This window comes from Lynx rufus, unplaced genomic scaffold (genome assembly GCF_022079265.1).
Source record: "Lynx rufus isolate CCGP_SWC_20201006 ecotype Redwood Valley unplaced genomic scaffold, mLynRuf1.p SCAF_19, whole genome shotgun sequence".
NCBI classification, from domain to species: domain Eukaryota; kingdom Metazoa; phylum Chordata; class Mammalia; order Carnivora; family Felidae; genus Lynx; species Lynx rufus.
Genome location: NW_025814833.1, coordinates 16,151,249 through 16,178,287, shown reverse-complemented (window position 1 = coordinate 16,178,287; position 27,039 = coordinate 16,151,249). Strand labels below are relative to the sequence as shown.

Here is a 27,039-nt window from a genome sequence, read left to right as displayed (position 1 = left end):
TGTATATAAACCACAATTTCTTTATCCATTCATCAGTTGAGGGACATTTAGGCTCTTTCCACAATTTTGGCCTGAAGTTTTAAAATCAGTTAAGAAAATACCTAGGAGCACGACTGCTATATAAAAAGGTAAGAATATGCTTAGTTATGTAAGAAACTAACAAAATGTTTTCCAGTTGCTTTACCCTTTTCCATTCCCACGGGCAACGAAGGATACTCCACATCCTCGCCAAGCATTGGCACATCAGTTATATTGTATTTTAGCCAATCTAACGTGTTTGTAGCTGAAATACGTGGCTGATTCAATTTTCATTCCCCTAATCACATAGAATGCAGAACATCATTTTATATGGTTACTTGTCTCTAGAAGTTATTTGGGGAGTAGTCTGGTAAGGTCTTTCATCAATCTGTAAAATCTGGTTGGTTTTTTTACTGTTGAGTTGATCAATTGACAATGTATACAAATATCAAATGATTATGTTGTATACATGTAATTAGTATATATGTCAATAATACCCAAATAAAAAATAGTTCTTTGGTATGTGTTTGGTTAAGTCTTTTAGGGGTTATATGTTTTATAAATATCTTGTCCTGCTTAGTGGCTTGTCTTCTCATTCTTTAAACATTTTCCTTTACATAGAAGAAACTTTTCATTTCAATAAGATCCAAATTATAATCCTTTTTGTTCATGGATGATGCAGTTAGTATCAAAATCTCATAACCAAACTCAAGGTTACATAGATTTGCTCGTATGTTATCTTCTAGAAGTTTTATAGTTTTAGATTTTCGAGTTAAGTCTATGATCCATGTATAGTTAATGTTTGTCAAAAGGTTAAGATCTATGTTTAGTTACATTTTTTGTGTGTATTGATGTCAAATTGTTCCAGCACCATTTGTTGAAAAATCTACACTTTCTCCATTAAATAACTATGGTGTCTTTGTCAAATATAATTTCATTGTATTTGCTTGAATCTATTTTTAGATTTTCAACACTACTATGCTGATTTAAATGTCTTACTATTTTTCACCAAATCCATACTGTTTTGGTTATGTTATTTATTATTAAAGAAATCTTGAAATTTTATTGTGATATTCTTCCAATTTGGTTCTTTACTATTATACTGAATCTTCATTTTCCTTTTTATATAACTTTGAGAATCAGTCTTTCAGTATCTTCAAAATAGCTTGGTGTAATTTCATTTGGCTCTGCATTAAATCTATAAAATTGGGAAGAATTGACATTAACAATGAGTGTAACAATTCATGAATTGAGATTTATTTAAATGTCCTTTTTTTCTCTTTTCCCTGTTTTTTAGTTTTCTGCATACAAATCAAGTATACTGAACTAAATTTATATTCCAGTATTTATTTCTGGTGCCATTGTGAATGTTACTATTTTTTTAACTCTAATTTCAAATGTTAATTGCTGGTATATAGATAAACAATTCACTTTTATATATTTATTCTATATCCTGAAAACTTGCTATATATGCTTATTAGTTCCAGCAGGGTTTAATTTGCTTTACTTATTAATTGAATCAGGAAATTTTGGGTAGTTTTTCAGGTGGAGTTTTCTACATAGACAATAATATATGGGAATAAAGGCTGTTTTATTCCACCCTTATAATGTGTAAAACATAAAAACAAAATCTTATTGTAATAGCTGAGCTTTTCATTATGAATCAGATAAAAGTGGTAAAGAAGAAAATCCATGAATTTTCTCCAATCATAAAAGTAAAGTGTCCAGTATATCAACATTTACAGTAATGTTAGATGCACATTTTTAGATGTCACTTATCAAGATGAGAACGTTCTTTTATTTCTATCTTGCTGAGAGTTTTATCATGAGTGAGCAAAATACTTTTCCTATATGAATTGATATGATTTTCCTTATTTAGCTTGCCATGATAGATTACACTCATTGAATTTTTAATATTGGACCAGTCTTACATATCTGGAACACATCTGCTCATAATTTTTTTTAACAATTTTTAGATTCAATTTACTAAAAATTTGTTGAGAATTTGTGCACCTAAGTTCATAAGAATTACTGGTCTGGAGTTTTCCTTTTCTGCAATATCTTTATTGGGTTTTATTAATCCTAGTTACACAGAATGTGCTAGAAGCGTTCTTTCTACTTCTGTTTCCTGGATAGATTGTATAAAATTGCTGTAATTTCTTCCTTAAATCCCTTACAGATTAACCAAGAAAACATATATCACTTTCCTTCTGGAAGGTTATTAATTATTCACTCAAATGCTGTTATGTACTAACACTATTCATATTAGCAATTTCCCATCATGTGAATTATGGTAGTTGGCCTATCACATAAGTGGTCCACTTCAGTAAGGTATCAAATTTGTGAGTTTTCTTTCAAACCCTGAGAATCTCTGTCTTCCACTGGTGCATGCAGATCATTCACATTTAAAGCCATGTGGATTATAATTACATTAATATTTACTATATTTATAATAGTTTTCTACTAACTGCTTTTTAAAAATTTCTTTTTCCTTCATTTCCTGCCCTTTATATTTTCATTGAGCATTTTCTCTATTTTTACTTTATATCCTCCTTTTTAAAAGTTGTTTTCTTGGTTGCCCTAGAGTATACAATACAACTTATTAATAATACAAATCCACTTTCAGGGCACCTGGGTGGTTCAGTCAGTTAAGCGTCCGACACTTGTTTTTGGCTCAGGTCATGATCTCATGGTTTATGAGTTAGAGCTGTGCATCAGGCTCTGTGCTGACAGTGTGGAGCCTGCTTGGGATTCTCTCTCTCCCTCCCTCTCTGCCCCTCTCCTGCTCACTCGCTCTCTCTCTTAAAGTAAATAAACTTAAAAAAATTTAAAGGTATAAATCCACTTTCAAAGAACATCATACCCACTTCATGTACAATACAGATACCCTATAATATTTTGCTAATTCCTCCTTTCTATTGTCACATTGCTGTCATTCATTCCACTTGTACATGCTATAATGACCCAATACATATTTTCTACATTAAGTAAACAGTCATCATTTAGGTCAATTAAGAAAAATATTTTAACTTCATTTATCTTTCTCTGATGCTCTACCCTTATTTAAGGAAATGCAAATCTGAACATCAAACAAATATGATTTTCCTTCTGCACAAGAAACTTCTTTTCATTTTTCCATCAGGAGAGATCTGATAATGAATATTCTCAGTTTTTGTCTGCTAATTTCTCATTCTGCTTTGAATTAATTTCTCTGGATGTATATTGTTACATGTTTTATTTCTCTCAAGTCTTTACAGCACTCGATTAACTTGCTGCTTGAATAGTTCCAGAGGATAAGTTCACTGTATTTTTTCTGCTTGTTTTTTTTAATAATTTTTTTAATGTTTATTTACTTTCGAGGGAGAGAGAGAGAGAGCGTGCAAGCAGGGGCAGAGCAGAGAGGGAGGGAGACACAGAATCCAAAGCAGGCTCCAGGCTCTGAGCTGTCAGCACAGAGCCTGATGTGGGGCTTGAATCCACGAGCCATGAGATCATGACCTAAGCTGAAGTCAGATGCTTAACTGACTGAGCCACCCAGGTGCCCCCTCTGCTTGTTTTTTTATAGGTATGATTTTTGGTGTATCATTTTTCTTTATTTTTATTATTTGTTTTTTACATTAACCCTTTTGTTATAGGCTAGCAATGCTCCAAATGGCAGAGCTTCTACTGGTCTTTCAACTCCTCAGTCTTCTGATGGCAGAGTTTATTGTGACAGCAGAAATGGGGGTATAGGTTCACACACCACCAGCTATGATGTTCATACACGAACCACAATGCCAGATCACCATAGCTTGACTTTTCATCTTTGTTCTTCCATAGAAGGAGTAAGTCTACATGGCATGCTCAATTATTTTACTCCTCTTCCACATTTTCCTAAGGCAGCAATATAACAGGTCCTGCCTTTACAGAGGATTCTGACTTTCTTGGTGCATTTACCCAGGTCACATGCTCCAAACTAGGTCTGAGCCCAGGCAGGAAGAGACACGGTGTCTGGTGTATCACGTTTTAAAGATTTTCTCTATTGTGATTTTTTTTATGCAGTTGGAATATATATCTAGTTGTAGGTATGTTTTTTAAATAACACTTGGTATTTCTTGGAGTGCCTAGGCAGCTCAGTCAGTTAAGCATCTGACTCTTGGTTTCAGCTCAGGTCATGATCTCACAGTTTATTAGATCGAGCCCTGCTTAGGATTCTCTTTTCCCTTCTCTCTGTGCCCCTCCCCCTCTCATGCACTCTCTCTCTAAACTTAAAATAATAATAATGATAATGATAATGATAATGATAATGATAATGATAATGATAATACTTGGTATTTCTGAGTATACTGGACCTGTAGTTCATTGTCTGCCATTAAATTTGGAAAGTTCTTATATATTACTGCTCCAAATATTTATTGTACTCATTATTTCTCCTCCTGGTATTCTAGTTATATGCATCTTACAACTCGTTATATTTTCCCTAGATGTTCTATTCTGTATATTCATGATTCTCTGTCCATGTGTTTCAGTTTGGGAAGATTCTATACACCCATCTTCAAAGTCAATGATTATTTCCTTTACCATATCCAGTCTATGTTGAGGCCATCAATGGCATTCTGAATCACAATGGTTATTTCTTACCAGCATTTCCTTTTGATTCTTAGAGTTTTTAACTGATTTTCATCTTTTCTTGTATCTTATCTACTGTTTCTATATTTCAGTCCATAACATAATCGTACTGATTTCAAACTGCCAGCCTGATAATTACAACATCTGTATCAAGTCTGAATCTGGTACATGGGCTATTTTCTCAATACATAAAATTCATATTGTGTTTTCTCATGTTTATAACACCCTTGTAAATTTTTCTTGAATACTGGAAATGCATCAGAAATATGAATGGAGATATATACTCCTTTCTAATTAGGCTTTATTTTACTCTTTCTATTGTGTTTTCCATATTCCCTCTCTGTAAGTGATTGATGCTTCAAATTACTTGAATGTCCACTTTTGTTTCCCATTATCACAATGGGATTCCTTAAGTATTATAGTCAGAAAGAATCTGGTTCCTATAGCAATTTCAGGTTTAATCCATTTTTATTATACTGGTGCTCTATTGTTATGGTTGGAAACTGTAAAGCTGGGGAAAAAGTGTAAAGTTGGGGGGATTTAAAGAATCTTATGATTAAGGGGCACCTGGGAAGCATAGTTGGTTAAGTTCCTGGCTCTTAATTTCAGCTCAGGTAATGATGTCATAGTTCATGAGATTGAGCCCTGCATCAGGCTCTGTGTTGACAGGGTTGAACCTGCTTGGGATTCTCTCTCTACTTCTCTCTCTGCCCCTCTCCCACTCATGTGCATTCTCCCTCTCTCTCAAAATAAATGAATAAAATTTAAAAAAAAGAATCTTATGATTGAATCTCCATCTTTTAGTGGGCCTATATTGAATTGCTTTGACATTCAAAACTGTTACTCCATTTGTGTAGCTTTTTTCCTCAGCTCATTTATTCTGCAATGCCTGGCTCCAGCATTCCAGTCAATTTCCTTGAATCCTTCAACTCTTTTGACTACATCTTTTGCCCACAGGTGAAACCAAAACACTAAAGGGATATGGAATCAACAAAATACCCTTCACACAAATGGACTAAATACCTGAAGGTCTTTAACCCTGGAGTATGATTTTGTTATGAAAAAGGCTCTTGATATATTTCACAATTATCACTCTTCCCTAATTTTTTCAGAGACGCAAGTGGACCTTCCTTGGATATGCATTATGAAAACCTGATGGGCTTCCTTTACATAAACCCATGAAAGTATGGGAAACTCCTGAAACACTGAAACACTCAGGAATTCTTTACTGTCATGATAGTTACAAATCGACCTCTAGCAATTCATCAAAATGATCATTTAAATTTTCCTTCTAATTTATGGCTTTAATGGCTTATGAGACAAATAAATCAACCTTAACAGTGACTCTTCAGAAACACACATCTCTATAGGTTTGGGGATGTTTGTTTGCTCTACAACCTAACTTATATAATTAGTCTAAGGAAAGTCACAGATTTTAATTTAGTGTCATTTTCTTATACTAAATTTGGAAATGTTGGTTTTTAAACTCTACTTTTTGGGAGTTGAAAATGTAATTCCAAGTTGACATTAAATAAAATCCCAAAATAGAAATACAGTAGAAAAATAATGAAGCAATTCAAAAATATGAAAAATGATTCCAGAAAAGAAGCTTAAAAATAGTAGAGAAAAGTGAAACCATCATAAAAATAAATGCCATATTCAAAAAGGAAAAAAAAAACATGAGGAGCACCTGGGTAGCTTGGTCAGTTAAGCATCTGGCTCTTGATCTCAGCTCAGGTCATGATCTCACAGTTCATGGGATCAAGGCTTATGTCAGGCTCTGTGCTGCCAGTGCAGAGCCTGCTTAAGATTCTCTCTCTCCCTCTCTCTGCCCCTCCCAGCTCATGCTTTCTCTCTCTCTCTCAAAATAAATAAACTTAAAAATAAATAAATAAATAATAAAAAATACAGAAAACAAGCCTCTGAAAAGTCAGCTGAAAATAGAGAGGAGAAATTAAGTAAAGTACTATCTAACATATGCAAAAAAAAAAATGTTCCTGAAGAAGATGAAAGAAATGCAAACATTTTATTCAGAAAATCATTCAGACTAAAAGATTTAGCTGTAAGATTGAAAGTTTCCTTTCACTCAGATGAAAAATTGGTACAAAAGAAAAACAAAGATAGCTTAAAATACTCCTAGTCTTTGAGATAAAGGACACCGTGCAGTGAAGCAAAAGATGAAACTTAGGCCCATAAAAAGAAAATATCAGTCTGGCTTCAAAAATCTTCACTGCAACAGTCACTGATAGAATACAGGGAGCAATGTTTACAGAAGAAAGTAACCTAACCATTTTATGCCCAGGTACAGTGTCACCTCGTTATAAAGCAATAGACAAAAAAAAACTGAACTATGCAGATTCCCGGGAAGAATCAAAGTAGGCATGAAGTAATTCCTAATTCCTCAAGTGGAATATCAAGAGATTAAAAACTCTCACACCTCCCTTTTGGGTAGATTACAGTTCTAAGAATCTTAGCAAGACATTGGCAAAATCAGTGTTGGGTTTGTGGTTTCCAAATACCATTATTTTCTAACTTAAAGGTACTATTAGGTGAATATTTTGGTACTTCATAAGACTTATAGTTGCATACAACATAGAATGGAGCATAGCCAACATCACCATGAGGTGGACTAATGGTGATTCTTTTCTCTGCCTTATTTTAAGTTGTAACTTCCACTCCACAATAAAAATACCATTTTCCAGGGTGACTAGGTGGCTCAGTCTGATAAGTAACTGACTCTTGGTTTCTGTTCGGGTCATGATCTTGCAGTTCATAGGATTGAGCCCCACACTGGGCTCTGTGCTGACAGCAAGGAGTCTGCTTGGGATTCTCTCTTTCCCTCTCTCTCTGCCCTAAACCCTCTCACACTCTCTCAAAATAAATAAACTTTAAAAAAAAAAGAAAAATACCATCTTCCCATCTAGATTCTGGCAATCCATGCACTGATACGCAGTTACCCTTTACCTCCTACTACTCCATACAAACAACAAGGAGTTTTTCCTCCTTGGACATGGGTTAATGTGTTACGGAGACAAATTTGACACCAATACTCATTCCTCACCTTGCCTTATCCCAAATTTAATTCCTGTGGACCTACCAATTTAGCCCCTAATGCTACAAGTCATCATCCCCCTCTCTTTTTTAGGACAGATCTCTTACATTCTTCTTTACTTTCCATCAACAGAGAACTCAGAGATACATTCATTATCTCCTGCGAGGTTGGGCTCCTCTCACCTTATTGACTTTAATCATCACCATCAATTTTCTAAGTTGGAGTCATATCTTAGAATGGGGTAGTTCTGCACCATCCCATGGACCTGGTATAGCTTGGGTTCCTACACACTGGGTGGTAATGGACAAAATGTGCTGCCCTTCCCCTGTGGTCTGCTGTCGTTAAGTATGTGAAGTTTGGTAGCAAGCTATATTACATTAACTCAAGCGAAGCAGACTTTTTGTTTTTTCCTTATCTCCTACAATTAGAACAAGAAGGTAAGCTCAGAAGGGCATTGGGTAGGGAAAAAGAATACTCATTTTATCAGAAAGGGGGACTTAATGAGAATGGGTTGAGGCTGAAGAGATGATTTGTGCCAGGCAAGGACAGGGTGGAGTCTTGGAGGGGAGACAGGCAATGAAGAAGAGAAGATAGGATAGGATCATCTGACCTTGTTACCATGTCTGAATCTGAATTTAAAGGTCTTCATATTCCTTTTGATGCTTGTGGATCTTAGTCTCCTAAGTACACTAGGATCCTCTATTTCATTGTCACTTTAGCCATGTTAAAACCTCAGAATTTCTACCAAAGAATATTGCCTTGCCCTTAGATACCATTCCATAGCACGCTAAAGACCACAGCCTTTCAACATTGTGGGGTCATCACAGTACTTTCCTTAGCCAATGGCAGCTATTAGAGATGAACAGCTCACAAGTCACCATTCTGACACCACCCTGGAAGGCACGGATTCTGGAGGGGAAAATGAAGTGTAGTTTGAAATAGGGGATGTTTCCTTAGCACCCCTAAAAAGCCTTCCCAGTTGACCTCCCACTCTTTCTCATCTTGAAATGTCCACTTCTTATGGTACACAAGTCAAGGATGTTTCCTCTAAAGCATTAATCATGGCCACCATCCATATCCCTAGTTAATTTTCTCTCCCATTCTTCACTATCAAGTACTAGTTTGGAATACAAACTCATTGGATATAGGAGTCATCCCATTTCTCTCCAACTAATTCCTTTTAGATGTTTTAAACATTGTTCATTTTGTGGGGCACCTGGGTGGCTCAATCAGTTGAGTGTCCAACTTTGGCTCAGTTCATGATCTCACAGTCTGTGGGTTCAAGCCCTATGTTGGGCTCTGTGCTGACAGCTCAGAGCCTGGAACCTGCTTAGGATTCTGTGTCTCCCTCTCTCTCTGCCCCTCCCCCACTTGCACTCTGTCTCTCTCACAAATAAATTTTTTTTTTAATTTAAAGACTGTTCATTTCCTACTACCAGATAATTTTCTCATCCTTTCTTTCCCCAGTGTCCACATAGATCATATCCGTTTTCTGTTTTCCAGTGTGAACTCACTTCCCCAGACTATCAAGAATCTGACGGCAAATCTTGCTATATAGTATTGTGGTCTCACTCCAAATATAGGGGTTCATGTTCACTTCAATAGCTATAGTAGCCAAATGTGCTTTGTACCACTGTGGGAGTACATACAAATATTTATCTGGTGGAAGGTGTTCTAGATATTTGTATGCAGATAACAACAACATATGGATGACAAATACTCTCAGTGAAGAGTTTGGGCTAATCAGGCATGACATACATGAAAAACTTTGTAAATATATGTCAGCACTTAACAGTAACTTTTATAAACCTATTTTACTGCTGGTACTATTTCCATCCTATTTACCTTCACTATTCTGGAGAAATGGAGCTTATCTTATGACTGGTGGCATTCAATTTTATGAATAGTGATAGCAAGCATCCAGCTTCCTAGAGGAGACAAGACCTCCAAGATGAAGTTCTCTCCAATTAACTCCCTAGATAGAGGAGCTTTAATTCAGATTTTTGGCTCTGAAGGAAAACATATGATAAGGTTAGCTACAGGTCTATGATTCTAAATTACCAACTATATTCATATAGCTTGTGGCCATTACAACCTCTAGACCAAGCAGGGTTTTCCTGAGTTTCCCATGGGGCACTCAATTCCTGGTGGAACCCAAAAACGTTCATGACTTAATGCCCATGTACTGTTAAGTTACATGGTGACTGAGATTTAAGGCTACAAAAGAAATTAGGGCCGTTAATGAGTGGACCTTAAAATAGGGTGATTGTTCTGAATTATCTCTATGTGTTCATAAAAGTGGAAGAGGGGAAAAGAAGTCAAAGTAAAAAGTAAAAGGAGCAATGAAATTAATGCAATGTGATACTCAAATTTGCTAGCTTTGAATATGAAAACAGGAGCCTATAAAAGAAATGAATATATTCTCAAGAAGGAAACACAAAGCAAGAAAACGGATTATACCCCAGAACCTCCAGAAAGGAATGCAGCCCTAAGGATACCTTGAATTCATCCCAGAGAGGCACACATTGGACTTATTCTCCCAAAAATCCTGTTACAATAAAATTGTGCATTTTTTATTGGTAAGTTTGTAGGACCTTGTTAAAGCCATAATACAAACATAATACAGGTCACAAAGTATATTAACTCATTAACAATTTATTGATAACCTGCTTTGCATAAATACTGATAGGGGCATAGGATGACACACTACTGAAAAACACATGATCCCTAAATCCAAACAGGTTCTAGCTCAATAGAACAAAAAAGTCTTGAAGGAACATCTCAGGATCATAAGTCAGTTTCTGATGACCCCATTCTCCAAACTTCTATTCCTGTTATTGTTCCCTGGTCTCTGTTCTCAGGCCCTCTTCCTTCATTACTCTCATAACCATCCTGGGACATCATCACTTCTATTGAGAGCTATATATCTGCTTATTCTAGTGTTTCCTGTGAGGTTCTCCCCAAAGTTGGTATAGATCTTCATTGAGACAATCCCCTAATAGCAAAGTCTTGGATTCTAAGACTGTCTCAAACCAGAAAACAACCTATTTGTTGATAGGATCTTGTCTTTTCTCTGTATGTCTCTATTATCTGCCAAGGATAATACTTCATCACTATAAATGCTCAATACATCTTAATTCAGTTAGCAAATGCCACCATTATTATTACTACAGAGTCAGTAGGTAGGTTCCAAGGACACAATGGTCACATTGGTTTTGAAGTCAGAGAAACCCGGGCATAAGAGGAGAAACTTAAGCCAAAGCCTTATGATGACTTAAAATCTACAAAGCTTGAGGCTCGGTACACTTCTTGATGGATACAGGAAGGAACAACAGGTTTCACAGGTTATGTGAAAGGACACTGGTATGATTCAGAAGCAAACAAATTTAACTTGAGTTGTGGATCATCAGCGAATTTTGTGGAGCTAGGTCACAGATTAGTGAACATAGAATGTTCAAATGTATAGGGCACCTGTGTGGCTCAGTTGGTTGAGTGTCCAACTCTTCATTTTGGCTCAGGTCATAATCCTAGAGTCATGGATCAAGCCCCGTATTGAGCTCTACACTAAGCATGGAGCCTGCTTAAGATTCTCTCTCTCTCCCTCAGCCCCTCCCCAGCTAGCACACATGCATTCTCTCTCTTTCACACTTAAAAAAAAAAAAGAAGAATGTTCAAATTTATTAAACAACCATTCCAGTAACTTCTCTGAAATCTGGTGAATCATATCCAACTCCTTCCCTCAGAAAAAATTCAGGGGTTAACACATATGTCCAAATAAGTGTGACAAATAATGTGTAATAAAACAGGAGACTCTGGTCAAGAGGTAAGGGGTTTTCTGAAATGAAGCCTCAAGAAGTGAATGCCATCCAGTGTGCAGAGAGCAGGTTTATAAACACATAAACTTTATTGTCACTTCTAGGTAAGCTTATATACTTACTTCTGAGCATCAGGTTTATAAAAACATAAATTTTATTGTCACTTCTAGGTAAGTTTATATACTTACTTCTGAGTATGCATCCAAGAGAAACACTCGTATAATATCCGAGCAAACGTAAAAGGCTAGTATTCACAGCAATTCTGAGAAAGTGAATATTTAGAGACTTGGTGTTCATCTATGGAGGTAAAATTAACTAAATGACTCACTCTGAAATACTAGCCAGTAATTCAAAGTAATGGACTAAACAACAGGCCACATACAGAGCACCATGTATATCACATTGACATAGACCCTGAATGAAATTAATAGTGAAAATGATATGGTGGCTGACTTTGTTTTACAAATACTCTAACAAAAATATAGAAATAAGTGGGAGTTGGATAAAATATAAATAGTAAAGTATTTACAACTGTTGAAGTTAGATAATGTACACATTATTAGCATACAAAATCTTTTCAAGTCATTTGCCAATTTTTTGTTGTACTAAAATACCTGTAAGATTGAATTCATCATTTGAACCATTTTTAAATTTAAGTATTCAGTGCCATCAAATACATTCACAAAGACATGCATTCATAATCACTATTTCTAGAATATATTCATTGCTCAAGCAAGAAAACCATAATGATTAAGTAGTGTGAATGCAAGCCAAGAAAATATCTTTAAAGTGCATAAAGGGAAAAGAAAAATGTCAACCAGGATTTCTACACCATTGACAATACTTCCAAAAGGAAGAAAAAATAAAAATTAAAAAATAAAGAAATTAAAAAATTAAAAACAAGTCATCACAAACAGACCTCCAATACAGGCCATGTAAAAGGAATTCCTTCAGCAAGAAAGAGATTTCCCATGGGAATATGTATCTACACAATACAGTGAAAACACTGGAAAATAGAAATATTTGGAAAAATATAAAAGTTTTTCCATAATTTTAAAAATCCCTTTGAAAAATAGTATTTTAAATGAAACAATCGTAACAACTTAGTTTAGAATTTAATGCATATGTAAAAGTCAAATAAATAACAATAGTACAAAAGTCATAAGGGGAGATAAACAGTAGTATATTGTTATAAAAATATTATTGATGAAGTGTTATCACATAAATGTGGACTTTCCGAAGCTATAGTTGGACAACCACTACAATATCAACATAAACAACTATAGCTAATTAGAACAAAAGATATAGGGGTGCCTGGGTGGTTCAGTTGGTTAAGCATCTAACTTGATTTTGGCTCAGGTCACTATCTCAGTGGGCTTAAGCCACACATTGGGCTCTGCACTGCCAGAGAAGAACCTGCTTGGGATTCTCTCTCTCCCTCTCTCTCTGCTCCTCCCCTGCTCACATGCTCTCTCACTCTCTTTCAAAATAAATAAATAAACTTCAAAAAACAAAAGAAAAGGGGTGCCTGGATGGCTAAGTCAGTTAGGTGTCTGACTTCAGCTCAGGTCATGATCTCACGGCTTGTGGGTTCAAGCCTAGCTGACAGCTCAGAGCCTAGAGCCTGCTTTGGATTCTATGTCTCCCTCTCTCTCTGCCCCTCCCCTGCTCACACTCTGTCTCTCCTTCAAATAAACATAAGAAAGAAAGAAAGAAAGAAAGAAAGAAAGAAAGAAAGAAAGAAAGAAAAGTGGCACCTGGGTGGCTTGGTGGGTGAGTTGAGCATCTGACTTCGGCTCAGGTCATGATCTCACTGTTCATGAGTTCGAGTCCCGAATCGGAATCTGTGCTGACAGCTCTGAGCCTGAAGCTGGCTTCAGATTCTGTGTCTCCCTCTCTCTCTGCCCCTCCCCAGCTCACGCTTTGTCTTTCTCTCTCCCTCTCAAAAATAAACAAACATTAAAAACAAATAAATACATAACAAAAGAAAAAAGACATAAAGCAAATTAATGAATATAACTAACTTAAGAATTTAGAAAAAGAGAAAAAAGGAAACAAAGTACAATGTAACAAATTGAAAATGAATATAAAATGATAGATTTACAACTAATCTTATCACATTAAATGTTAATAGTATAAATATCCCAATTAAAGGCAGAGATTATAATAATAAATTAGTAAAATAGAAATATATTTTATGAAGAAATAGAAAAAAAACACTTCAAATATAAACACAAAGATAGTTTTAAATTAAAGCATGGAAAAATAATGTGACAACATCAAGAAGAATCTGGAATAAGTGTATTAGTATAATACAAATTATATTTTGGTAAAAAGATTGCTATATATTAGTAATATTATGTAATATTACTAGAGATTAAAAAGGTCATTTTATATTACTAATTAAACCAGTTCATCAAGAGGACATAATCATAATATCTTAATCAACCAACAGAACTTCAAAATACATGAAACAAAAATTGATAGAAATATAATGAGAAATAAACACACAATTATAATCAAAGATTGAAATACCATTCTTTCACTGACTCATTGAACAAACAGAAAATCAATAAAAATATAGACAACATAAAACACCATATGAATCAAATGGACATAACTAACATTTATAGAACACTCTTCCCAGCAAGAGCAGAATAATCTTTCCAAGTAAACTCAGAATATTTACCAAAATAGATCATATTCTGTGCCAAGGAAACAATTCTCAATAAATTCTAAAAAAAAATTTTTAAGGTTTATTTATTTTTGAAGGAGAGAGAGACTGAGCGTGAGCAGGGGAGGGGCAGAGCGAGAGGGAGACACAGAGTCTGAAGCAGGTTCCAGGGTCTGAGCTGTCAGCACAGAGCCTGACACGGGGCTCACACCAATGAACTGTGAGATCATGACCTGAGCTGAAGTTGGACGCTTAACCAGCTGAGCCACCCAGGCGCCCCTCAATAAATTCTAAAAGATTCATCATATAATCATTAATATCCAGAATGGTATTAAATTAGATATCAATGACCAAGAGATGTTCATTTATCATTTATGTTGTCCATTAAGTTCAAAGTATTGAACCTCCCCTATTTAGATGATATGACTATATATATAGAAAATCACAAAATATCTAAAAATGTTCTGAGAAGTATCAAATATAGCTAGTTCAAAAGAAACAAAATCAACATGCAAAAATCAATTTTACTTCTCTATAATAGCAATGAAGAATGAGAAAATATTATTAACTACCACTTGAAATAGATTCAAAAATGAATTATTAGGAATAAATCTAAGTAAATAGATATAAGAAAAGTATGCAGAAACCTACAAAACAAACTGAAAGAAAAATTTAAAACCCTAAATAAATGTAAATACAGACATTTTATGTTTCTATAATATGAAAATTCATATAAGAACTCAATTTTCTTGACATAAACATTCTCTATAAATTGATATATCTAATGCAATCCTAGCAAGGTTAATTTGTATCTGTAAAGACGCTTGAATGAAAATTTACAAGAGCTTTCTTTCATTTGGAACTTCCATCTTCCAGTAATTCGCCAAAATGAGCAACATAAAAGGAAAAAGGAGAGGTACCCACTGTATGTTCTCCAGGCCTTTTAGAAATGGTGGAGTTGTTCCTTTGGCTAATTACATGCAAATCTACAAAGAAGGTGATATTGTATACATCAAGGTAATGGACAATGTTCCAAAAGGAATGCCCCACAAAAGTTACCATGGCAAAACTACAAAGTTACGCAGCATGCTCTTGGCATTGTTGTGAACAAACTTGTGAAGGGCAAGATTCTTGCCAAGAAAATTAATATACACATTGAGCATATTAAATACTCAAAGAGCCAAGAGAGCTTCCTGAAGCTTGTGAAGGAAAATTATCAGAAGAACAGGGAAACCAAAGAGAAAGTTACTTGGGTTCAACTAAAGCATCAGCCTGCCCCACCCAGAGAAGCACACATTATAAGAATCAGTGGGAAGGAGCCTGAGCTACTAGAACCCATTCACTATGAATTCATGGCATAATAGGTGTAAAAAAAAAGAAAGAAAGTCTTCAAAACTGTAAAAATTATACTCTTGAGTAGAACTGTGCTGTCCTCTCCCATAAAGAAATATTTAACGCAAAAAAATTAAAAAATGAACATGAAATAGAAAAGGAGGTAGATTAGCCAAAAGAATTATTTAAAAGACTACAAAGCTAAAGTACATACATAATTTGAATTATTAACATAAAGCTGGAGAATTCAAGAAAGTTTAATATTAGAAAACGGTTTAAAAACAGATAAATAAAAGTGAAGACACAGTCCAAAATTTGAAAAAAGACACATGTTGAATGATTTTTTTTAAATGTGTAAACATAATAAAATGAAGAAAACTTGTTATTTACAATAAATGATGCTGTAATACCACTAAAGTAACCCACTAAACTGTTCAGTGTAACTATTGACCATATAAAAAAAAAGCATGATCAATATAAGAAAAGAATTGATAAATAGGAATTCATCAAATTAAAAAACTTTAGACATGTAGGGGCGCCTGGGTGGCTCAGTCCATTAAGCATCAGACTCTTGATCTCAGCTCAGATAACAAGCTCTCAGTTTGTAGGGTTGAGCGCTGACAGTGCGGAACCGTCAGCACAGAGTCTGCTTGGGATTCTCTCTCTTTGCCTCTCTCTCTCTCTCTCTCTCTAAATAAAAGAATAAAATAAAATAAAAAATTTAAAAACTTTAGATATGCAAAACACACTAGAAAGGCAATAAAAAGTACATCATGGGGAATATAGTCAATATTATAATAACTTTGGTGACAGATGGTAACTACATTTAATCATAGGGATTATGTCATAATATATATAACTGTCCAATCACAATGTCATACATCAGAAACTAATTTCATATATGTGAAGTGCACTTCAATAAAAAAAAGACTATATCCTCTGAAATAAAAAAGACTATATCCTCTGACACCAATAGAATTAATCTTTAAATTAATTTAAAAATGTTAAGTAGAACATACCTAAGGGGTTGGAAATTAAGAAACATGCTGCAAATAAGCCATGTGTTCAATGAAAAAAAAATTTTAATAATTTTAAGCAAGGTGCCTGGGTGTCTCAGCTGAGTGTCCAACTCTTGATTTTAGCTCAAGTCATGATCTCATGGTAGATGGGTGTGAACCCTGCATCAGGCTCTTTGCTGAGCACGGAGCCTGCTTGTGATTTCTCTTTCTCCCTCTCTCTCTGCCCCTACCTTGCTTGTGACTCTCTCTCGCTCTCAAAATTAATAAAATGTAAAAACATAATAATTTTACCTAGACAATAATGAATATATCACATAGATCTTTCAAGATGTGGATAAAGTTGTACATAGGAAAACACGTAACCTTGAATGCATATTTAGGGAAAAAGGTAAGGCTGAAAAACGAGTATAGAAGTTTGCATCCAAGAACACCAGCAGGTTGATCCTAAGTAATACAAAAGAAGAAAATAATAAAGAGTAGAGTTGAAGTCAATAAAATAGAAAATAAAAATATTCTATGGCAAATAATGAAAAACTTGTTTATTGCAAAGATTAATAATATTAAAGCACTGATAAAATGATGAAGAAATGTCAATATATAGAGACTATATATGTATATACTTTATATATCAAAAACTAAAAAAAAGAATGCAAAACTTAGAAGTGATGCCATTTATAATAACATCATAGATATTATAAAATCAAAAGGCTGTTTAGAAACTCAAAATACTAGTAAGGAAAGATATGCAAGAACTTAACACAAAAAAATTACAAAACATTACTAGTAACACCATCCCATCAGACACAAGAAAAATCGTTTGACAAAATTCAAAGCCCATTCTTGATAAATGATATCATAAAAGAAAGCAAAACATTAAATTTAACAAAAACGCAAGCCCTGTACAAAGCCAACTAAAAATATTTTTAAGAGCAAGTATGAGAGAAATATTCCAACTTCATGGATTACAGGAATTAATATTAGATAGTTCTCCTCTAATGTGTCTAATATATTCAATGCAATTCCCATAAAAGTCCCAGAAGATGGTTTATAGCTATTGGGAAATGAATACTAAAAATTATATGAAATAGCTATTTGGAACAATCAAAACTATTAAAAAATAACAAAATGGGGAAGGTATAACACCTGATAACAATATTTATATCAGACTAATTGGAATTTTTTAAAAAGCTTGTAAAAACAAAGAAGATATTATATAAACATAAAGGAGAGAATCCAACAAGAAGATATAACAATGGTAAATATTTATGCACCCAACATGGAAGAACCCAAATATATAAAACAATTAATAAAAACATAAAGGAACTCATTGATAATAATACAGTAATACTAAGGGATTTTAACATTCCCTTACATCAATAGATAGATCATCTAAAAAGAAAATCAACAAGGAAACAAGGGCTTTGAATGACACAATGGACAAAAATGGACGTAACAGATATATTCAGAACATTCCATCCTAAAACAGTGGGATACACATTCCTTTCAAGTGCACATGTGACATTCAACAAAACAGATCACTTAAGATAACAAAACAGGTCTCAACAAATACAAAAAGACTGAAATCATATCATGCAACTTTTCTGATCACAACTCTATAAAACTAGAAGTCAACCACAAGAAAAAATCTAGAAAGACCACAAATACATGCAAGATAAACAACATGCTACTAAACAATGAATGGGTCAACCAGGAAATCAAAGAAGAAATAAAAATACACAGGAAACAAATGAAAATGAAAACACATCAGTCCAAAACCTTTGGGATGCAGCGGAAGCGGCCCTAGAAGGGAAGTATATAGCAATACAGGCTTACATTAAGAAGAAAAATCTCATATAAACAACCTAACCTTAAACCTAAAGGAGCTAGAAACAGAACAACAAATGAAGCCTAAATCCAGCAGAAGGAAAGAAATAATAAAGATTAGAGCAGAAATAAATGTGGGGCACCTGGGTGGCTCAGTTGGTTAAGCGGCCAACTTCAGCTCAGATCATGATCCCACGGTTCGTGAGTTCGAGCCCCTCATTGGGCTCTGGACTGACAGCTCAGAGCATGGAGCCTGCTTCAGATTCTGTGTCTCCCTCTCTCTCTGCCCCTCCCCTGCTCTTGCTCTGTCTCTCTGTCTCTCAACAATAAATAAATGTTAAAAAAAAGAGCAGAAATAAATGATACAGAAACTATAAAACAGAAAAGATCAATGAAGCCAGGTGTTGCTTCTTTGAAAAAATTAATAAAATTGTTAAACCCCAACCAGTCTTATCAAAAAGAAAAGAGAAAGGAACCAAATAAATAAAATCACAAATGAGAGAGGAGAGATAACAACCAACACCACAGAAATACAATTAAGAGAATATTATAGGAATAACAATGAAAAGAACCACTATATACCAACAAGTTGTACAACGTGGAAGACATGGATGAATTCCTAGAAACATGGAAAGTACCAAAAATGAAACAGGAAAAAATAGAAAATGTGACCAGACAGAAAAGCAGGAAATAAATTAAATCTGTAATCAAAAAACGCTCAACAAATATTAAATCCAGGGCCAGATGACTTCAAAGGTGAATTCCACCAAACATTTGAAGAAGAGTTAATACCATTTCATCTGAAACTATTCCAAAAAATAGAAAAGGAAGGGAATTTTCCAAATTTATTCAATGAGGCCAGCATCACCCTAACACCAAAACCAGATAAAGAAACCACTAAAAAGAGAACTACAGGCCAAAATCCCTGCTGAACATGGATGCAAAATCTCAATAAAATATTAGAAAACCAAATCCAACAATATATTAAAATAATTATTCACGAGGATCAAGTAGGATTTATTCCTGGGTTGCAAGGGTGGTTCAAGATTCACAAATCAACAGTATTACTCCACACTAATAAAAAAAGGGTAAGAATCATATGATCATTTAATTAGATGCAAAAAAAGCATTTGACAAAGTAAAGCATCCATTTGTGAGAAAGAAAAACCTCAAGAAACTAGGTTTAGAGTAAACATACCTCAAAATCATAAAGGCCATGTATGAAATACTGACAGCTAATATCATCCTCAATGGAAAAAAAGTGAGAGCTTTTCCTCTACGGTCAGGAACAAGTCAGTAACGTCCACCCTCACCACTGTTATTTAACATACTACTGGACATCCTAGCTACAGCAATCAGACAACAAAAAGAAATAAAAAGGAACCAAATTGGCAAGGAAGAAGTAAAACTTTCACTCTTTGCAGACATCACGACACTCTGTACAGAAAACCTGAAAGACTCCACCAGAAAACTGCTAGAACTGATACACAAATTCAGTAAAGTCACAGGACACAAAATCAATGTACAGAAATCTGTTGCATTTCTATATACCAATGATGAAGCAACAGAATAGAAATTAAGGAATCAATCCCGTTTACAACTGCACCAGAAAACAAGATACCTAGGAGTAAACCTAATCAAAGAGGTAAAAGACTTGTACTCTGATGAAAGAAAGTAAGGATGACATAAAGAAATAGAAAGACATTCCATGCTCATGGAATACCCAAAGCAATCCACACATTTAATGCACTCCTTATCAAAATGCTAACAGCATTTTTCACAGAACTAGAACAAACAATCCTAAAATTTGTATGGGAGCACAGAAGACCCTAAATAGCCACTGTGACCTTGAAAAAGAAAAGCAAAGCTGGAGGCATCACAATTCTGGACTTCAAATTATATTACAAAGCTGTAACGATTAAAAACAGCATGGTACTGGTGCAAAAGTAGACATATAGATCAATGGAACAGAATAGAAAACCCAGAAATAAACCCACTGTATGGTCAATTAAGTTTCGACAAAGCAGGAAAGAATATCCATTGGGGAAAAGAAAGTCTCCTCGACAAATGCTACTGGCAAAACTGGACAAAAACATGCAAAAGAATGAAACTGGACTGCTTTCTTATACCATACCCCAAAATAAATTCAAAATGGATTAAAGAACTAAATTTGATTCAGGAAACCATCAAAATCCTAGAGGAGAACACTGGCAGGAACAACTTTGACATCGGCTGTAGCAACTTATTTCTACATACGTCTCTAGAGGCAGGGGAAACAAAAGCAAAAATAAACTATTGTGACCTCATCAAAATAAAAAGCTTCTGCACAACAAAGGAAACAATCCACAAAACTAAAGTGCAACCTACAGAATGGGAGAAGATATTTGCAAATGACATATCTGATAAAGGGTTAATATCCAAAATGTATAAATAAATTATAAAACTCAACACCCCAAAAAACAAATAATTCAATTAAAAAATGGGCAGAAGACATTAATAGATGTTTTTCCAAAGAAGATCTACAGGTAGCCAAGAGACACATGAAAAGATGCTCAACATCACTGATCAACAGGGAAGCGTAAATCAAAACTACAATTACCTCACACCTGTCAGAATGGCTAAAATGAACAACACCAGAGACAACAGGTGTTGGCGAGGATGCAGAGAAAGGGGAACCATCATGCACTGTTGGTGGGAATGCATCGTGGTACAGACACTCTGGAAAACTGTACAGAAGTTCCTCGCAAAGTTAAAAATAGAACTACCCTGAAATTTAGCAACTATACTCCTAGGTATTTACCCAAACAGTACAAATTTAGTCATTCAAAGGAATACATGCACCCTCATGTTTATAGCAGCATTATCTACAATAGCTAAATTATGGAAATAGCCCAAATGTCCATCAACTGATGAATGGATAAAGAAGATGTGGTATGTATGTATATATGTGTGTGTGTATATGTGTATATATATATATATATATATATATATATAAATTCTTAAAAAAATTAATGCCTTGAGCAAATGACAAGTGGAAGTCAGAATTAGGAAGCAGAGGGAAATGAACATATATTATGCTAGATGCATATGAATATACATGTATATGGCCTTAATTTAAATCTTGTACTAACCCTGCAAGGCAAATTTCTTTTTTTTTTAATTTTTCTTATGTTGTATTTTATTTTTTTTAAATTTTTTTTTAATGTTTTTTATTTATTTTTGAGACAGAGAGAGACAGACCATGAACGGGGGAGGGGCAGAGAGAGAGGGAGACACAGAATCGGAAGCAGGCTCCAGGCTCTGAGCCATCAGCCCAGAGCCTGACGTGGGGCTCGAACTCACGGACCGTGAGATCGTGACCTGAGCCGAAGTCGGACTCTTAACCGACTGAGCCACCCAGGCGCCCCTGTTGTATTTTATTTTTGAGAGAGAAAGAGTACGTGAGCTGGGTAAGAGCTGAGACAGGGAGACAGAGGATCCGAAGAGGCCTCCATGCAGACAGCCAAGACCCAATGTAGGGCTTGAACTCATGAACCGTGAAACCATGACCTGAGCCAAAGTCAGACACTTAACCAACTGAGCCATCCAGGTGCCCCGGCAATTTTCTATCATACAGTACATTATGCATGATACTACTTCAATTATTCGATTGAGGAAACTGAGGTTCTAAGAACTTAAGATTTTTTGCCAAAGTCACAGAGTAAATGGCAAAAGAGGATTTAAAGAAATTTGCAAATTTCTATTTCATTATCAACCTAAAAAAATTATCTGGTTTTATGAAAGATATTCCAAGTAGAAAGTGAAATGTCTGTGCAATCATCTCCAAATAATGAAGAAACTCTCAATAATTCCTTCAGTTTCAAATGCTGGTGAAACCTTTTTGTGAAGTACAAAGTGCTGCATTGGCCAGCTTGGCTACACTAAAGCCACACACAGTCAGCATTTCCATTCTTAATGCTGTAGGGGCACACTGTAACTCAGCCATAATCAATCTATGTTGGCCTAAGGTTTGTCATTAAAGGCCATGACTGAAGAGCGCCTTTAAAATAAAAACTCCATTTAACCAACTTAAATAGGAATAGGGCACATGAACAGAGGCTGATTTTCCAAATGATTATAATTCACAGCCAGGTGTCAGATGTAAGTATTTGCTTTATGCTTTCCAGAAGATTGTTGCTGTTTATTTGCACCTGCAAAAAATAATCAAACAGCAGGAGAAAATAATTACAGGTACAGCTAAATCAGGCAATGTCCTTATCCAAAGATACTATGAACATTCACTTCCATTTTCAAAAGGCTTATCATACTAAAATCTCAAAACCACAAACATTGCAGATACCAGTGAAAGAAAACGAAGATGAGAACATAGGGCTAAAGTAAGTAAATATTCTGACCCGGAAGTTGAACATAACAACTTGACAGTGACTTGAGGAATGTAAGAACTCCGTAATTGTCTAAAGAAAAAAAAGGTAAGTATGAATATTAATGAAATGAAGTACTGGAAAAAATTCCAAAATTGCAACACATCCTGGAAGACTAGTCCTAATGTCATCTAATAAAGACGTCAGTATAATTAGGCAGATTCAAGCAAGTTGGCCATGAGCAGTGGTGTACGTGTAAAATAGCTCTCTACAAATAGACCCTTTCTTTGTATCCTTTGCTCATTTCTGTGGTAGAAATACCCAAAATACATGAATTTAACGGTATGAATGTGACACCACTGCATGCAGGATTGAAAACAGATGTTTACCACTGGCTCTACTAATCAGATGTTAGCCACCTATGTCACACTGATGGCTCAAACCAATAATATAATCTTCTACCATAGGGTAGGATATTAATAAGAGCAAATTAAATCTAAAACATACAAAATAAAGAAATTAATAAAGATTAGAAAGGAAATGTATACAATACTAAATAAAAACAACACAGAACAATCAATGTAACCAATGGTTGGTTGATTTGTTGAAAAAAATCAACAAAATTGACAAGCAGTTGGCTGAATTAAAATGAAAAAAAGACAGAAGAGAAATCTTATTAAAATAAAAAGTATTGGGTGCTTGGGTGGCTCAGTCGGTTGAGCGTCTGACTTTGGCTCAGGTCATGATCTCACAGTCTGTGGGTTAGAGCCCTGCGTTGGGCTCTGTGCTGACATCTCAGAGCCTGGAGCTGCTTCGGATTCTGTGTCTCCCTCTTTCTCTCTTCCTTCCCCTGCTCATTCTCTCTCTCTCTCTCTCTCTCTCTCTCTCTCTCTCTCTCAAAAATAAACATTAAAAAATTTTTAATAAAAAGTATTATAAGGAAATATTATGAGTAACTACTTCCCAAAAGTAAAGGAAATAAATAAAGGAAATGCACAAGTTCCTGGAGAGACACAAACTAGTGAAAATGATTCAAAATGAAAGTGAAAACCTGAAAGAACCAATAAACAGCAAAGCTATTGAATCAGTAATTTTGTAAAAATTCCATACTAAAGAAAAGTTCAGGACCAGAAGGCTTCACTGGTAAATTCCTCCAAACATTTAAAGAAGAACTAATACTAATCCTTCATAAATTCTTCTAAAAAACAAGAAGAGAAGGGAACATTCCCAACACACTCTACAAGGTTAATGTTGCCCTTATACCAAAACCAGACAAACATATTAGAAAAAAATTACACAATAATAATATTTATAAATATTGACACAAGATTTTCAACAATATATTATCAAACCAATCCAGCAACTTATAAAAGGGATTATACTTCATGAACAAGTGGGATTTATTACAGGATTGCAAAACTGGTTCAACAATAAAAAGTCAAAGTAATACAACATACAACAGAATTAAGGGCAAAACCCACATCATCATATCAATGAGGGAAAGAAGAAGCATTTGAGAAAATCTGGTACTCTTACATGATAAAAACACTAAAAAATTAGCAACAGAATTGAACTTATCAGCCTGATAGAGGGCATCTACAAAAACCAACCTCTAATCATGACATAACACAGAAATCATCCCCTTAAATTCAGGAAGAAGACAAATATATCTGCCTTCACCACTTCTTTCTTTCTTTCTTTCTTTCTTTCTTTCTTTCTTTCTTTCTTTCTTTCTTTCTTTCTCTCAAGAGTGTGCAAGTGAGAGAGGGGCAGAGAGAGATGGAGAAAGAGAGAACTCCACAAGGAGCAGAGAGAAAGGGAGAGAGAATCCCACACAGGCTCCACACTGTCAGCACGGAGCCTGAAGCAGGGCTTGAGCTCACTCAATGCAAGGCTCCAACTCACAAACCCTGAGATCATGACCTGAACCAAAGTCAGATGCTTAATGGACTATGGCACCCAGGCACCCCCTGCCTTCGTCTCTTCTATGTAATATTACACTGTAAACTCTGGCTAAGGCAACTAGGCAAGAAAAAAATAAAGACATCTAAATTGGAAAAGAAATAAAACTCCCTCTTTGCACATGATACAATCTTATATGTAGAAAATCATAAGGAAGCCACTAAAATAACTATCAGAATAAATGAGTTCACTAAGGATGCAGACTACAAAATTGACGTACACAAATTAACTGTTTGTATTAGCAATGAAAAATCAAAAAAGAAATTATACAATTATGTAAATTTCATTTATAATAGCATAAAAAATACTTAGGTGTATATTTGTCAAAAGAAGTAGAAGGTTTATATATTCAAAACTTCAAAACATCACTGAGAGAAATTAAGTAAGTACTACACAAATGGGAAGACATCTGTGATCACGAAGTGGAAGACTTAAGACCTTGTTAAAATTGCTATACTACATAAACTGATGTACAGATTCAACATAACCTCTATCAAAATAGCATCTAGCCTTTTAGAAGAAACAGAAAGATTATCCAAAATTTCATATGAAAATACAAGAGACCCAGAATATCCAAGAGAATTTTAAAAAAGAATGATCTTGGAAGAGACATATTTCTCTAAATCAAAACTTAGTACAAAGCTATAGCAATCGAGAAGAGTTTGGTACTTGCCAATAGAAAGACATATAGACCAAAGGAATGAAAATGAAATACAGAGATAAAGCCTGTATATTTATAATACATTAATTTTTTATGTTTATTTATTTTAGAGAGAGAGACAGAGCATGTGGGAGGGGCAGAGAGGGCGGGAGACAGAGGATCTGAAACAGGCTCTGCACTGACAGCAGAAAGTCCTATTGGGGGCTTGAACTCATGAACTGTGAGATCATGATCAAGCCAAAGTCAGACGCTTATCTGACCGAGCCACCCAGACACCCTGTAATATATTGATTTTTGACAAGAATGCCTTGATGACTCATTGAAAAATAATAACCTTTTGAACAAATGATTCTAGAACAAATGAATATCCACTTGCAAAAGCATGAAGGTGAACCCTACATCACACCGCATTCAAAAAGTAACTCAAAATACATCATAGACCTATGTGTAAAATCTAAAACTATAAAATTCTTTGAAGGAAATCAAGGACTAAATACCCATGATTGTAGATTAAGCATTCATTTCATAGATATGGCTTCAAGAGCACAAATGTCAAAAAAAAAAAAAGAGGATAAATTGGACTACATGAAAACTAAAATCACTTCTGCTTAAAGAACTACCATAAAGTGAAAAGATAATTCACAGAAAGGATGAGAATTTTTGCAAATCATATATGTGTCATAACAGAGTTATATCAAGAATATATAAAGAACAATAATAACTCGATACTAAAAAGACAAATACCTCAACAGATCAATGGGAAATTAGATTTAAAGGAAAACCTTTCTCTAGTCTAAACACTTCTGACACCAAATGTTAGGTTTTTTCCCCATACCAACTGATTTTCCAACTCCCTGGACACCAATAGGGTGCCCTATAATGAAATTCAACATTACTCCAGGTACTTAGTGTCAGACTCTAAAGGTTTAATGGCTCTGTTTCACCGACTACCCTCACTTCAGATGCCAGCTGCACGTAATGGTCCCCAGGATATTCACATTTCTGTCCCACCCAACCAGAAACTTGAAGGTTCCCGTAACCTCCCTGCCTCAGGTTTAATTATTTGTTAGAATGGCTCATAAAACTCAAGAGACATGTACTTATGTTTAGCAGTTCATTATAAAGGATATTATAAAAATATAGATAAACAGTAAGATGAAGAAGTACATAGGACAAGGTCTGGAAATGTCTGGAGTATAGGAGCTCGGGGTGCATCATCCTCCAAACACACCCATGCATTCCCAATCCTGAAATTTCTCTAAACAACATACTTTCAGAATTTTTATGAAGGCTTCATGACATAGGCATAAACAGGTATTCACTACATTAATCTAGACAGCTCTTCCCTCTCCTTCCTGTAGGATGTGGGTGGTACTGAATGTTCCAAGCTTCTAATCATGGCTTGGTCTTTCTGATAATTAGTCCCTGTGCTGAAGCTACTCAAAAGCCCACCAATAGTTGCCAGATTTGGACAAAAGACCCTCCTAACACCCAGGAAATTCTAAGGGGTTTGGAAGCCCTGTGTCAAAAACCAGGGATACATACCAAATATATATTTTGTATTATGTCACAAGATTTGGAGCAACTACACATAAAAAAATAGTCAAAATCATTAGTCATTTAGGAAATGTAAATCAAAACTACAATGAGAAACCACTTCACACATGCTAGGAGAGGTAACATTTAAAAAGAAACAAATACAACACCACACGA

The 27,039-nt window shown here is 34.9% G+C and overlaps 1 pseudogene; it reads left to right on the top strand.

Moving 5' to 3' along the window:
- Nucleotides 1-15,052: 15,052 nt before the first annotated feature.
- LOC124513807 (60S ribosomal protein L21-like) lies at nucleotides 15,053-15,528 on the top strand (annotated as a pseudogene).
- Nucleotides 15,529-27,039: the final 11,511 nt, after the last annotated feature.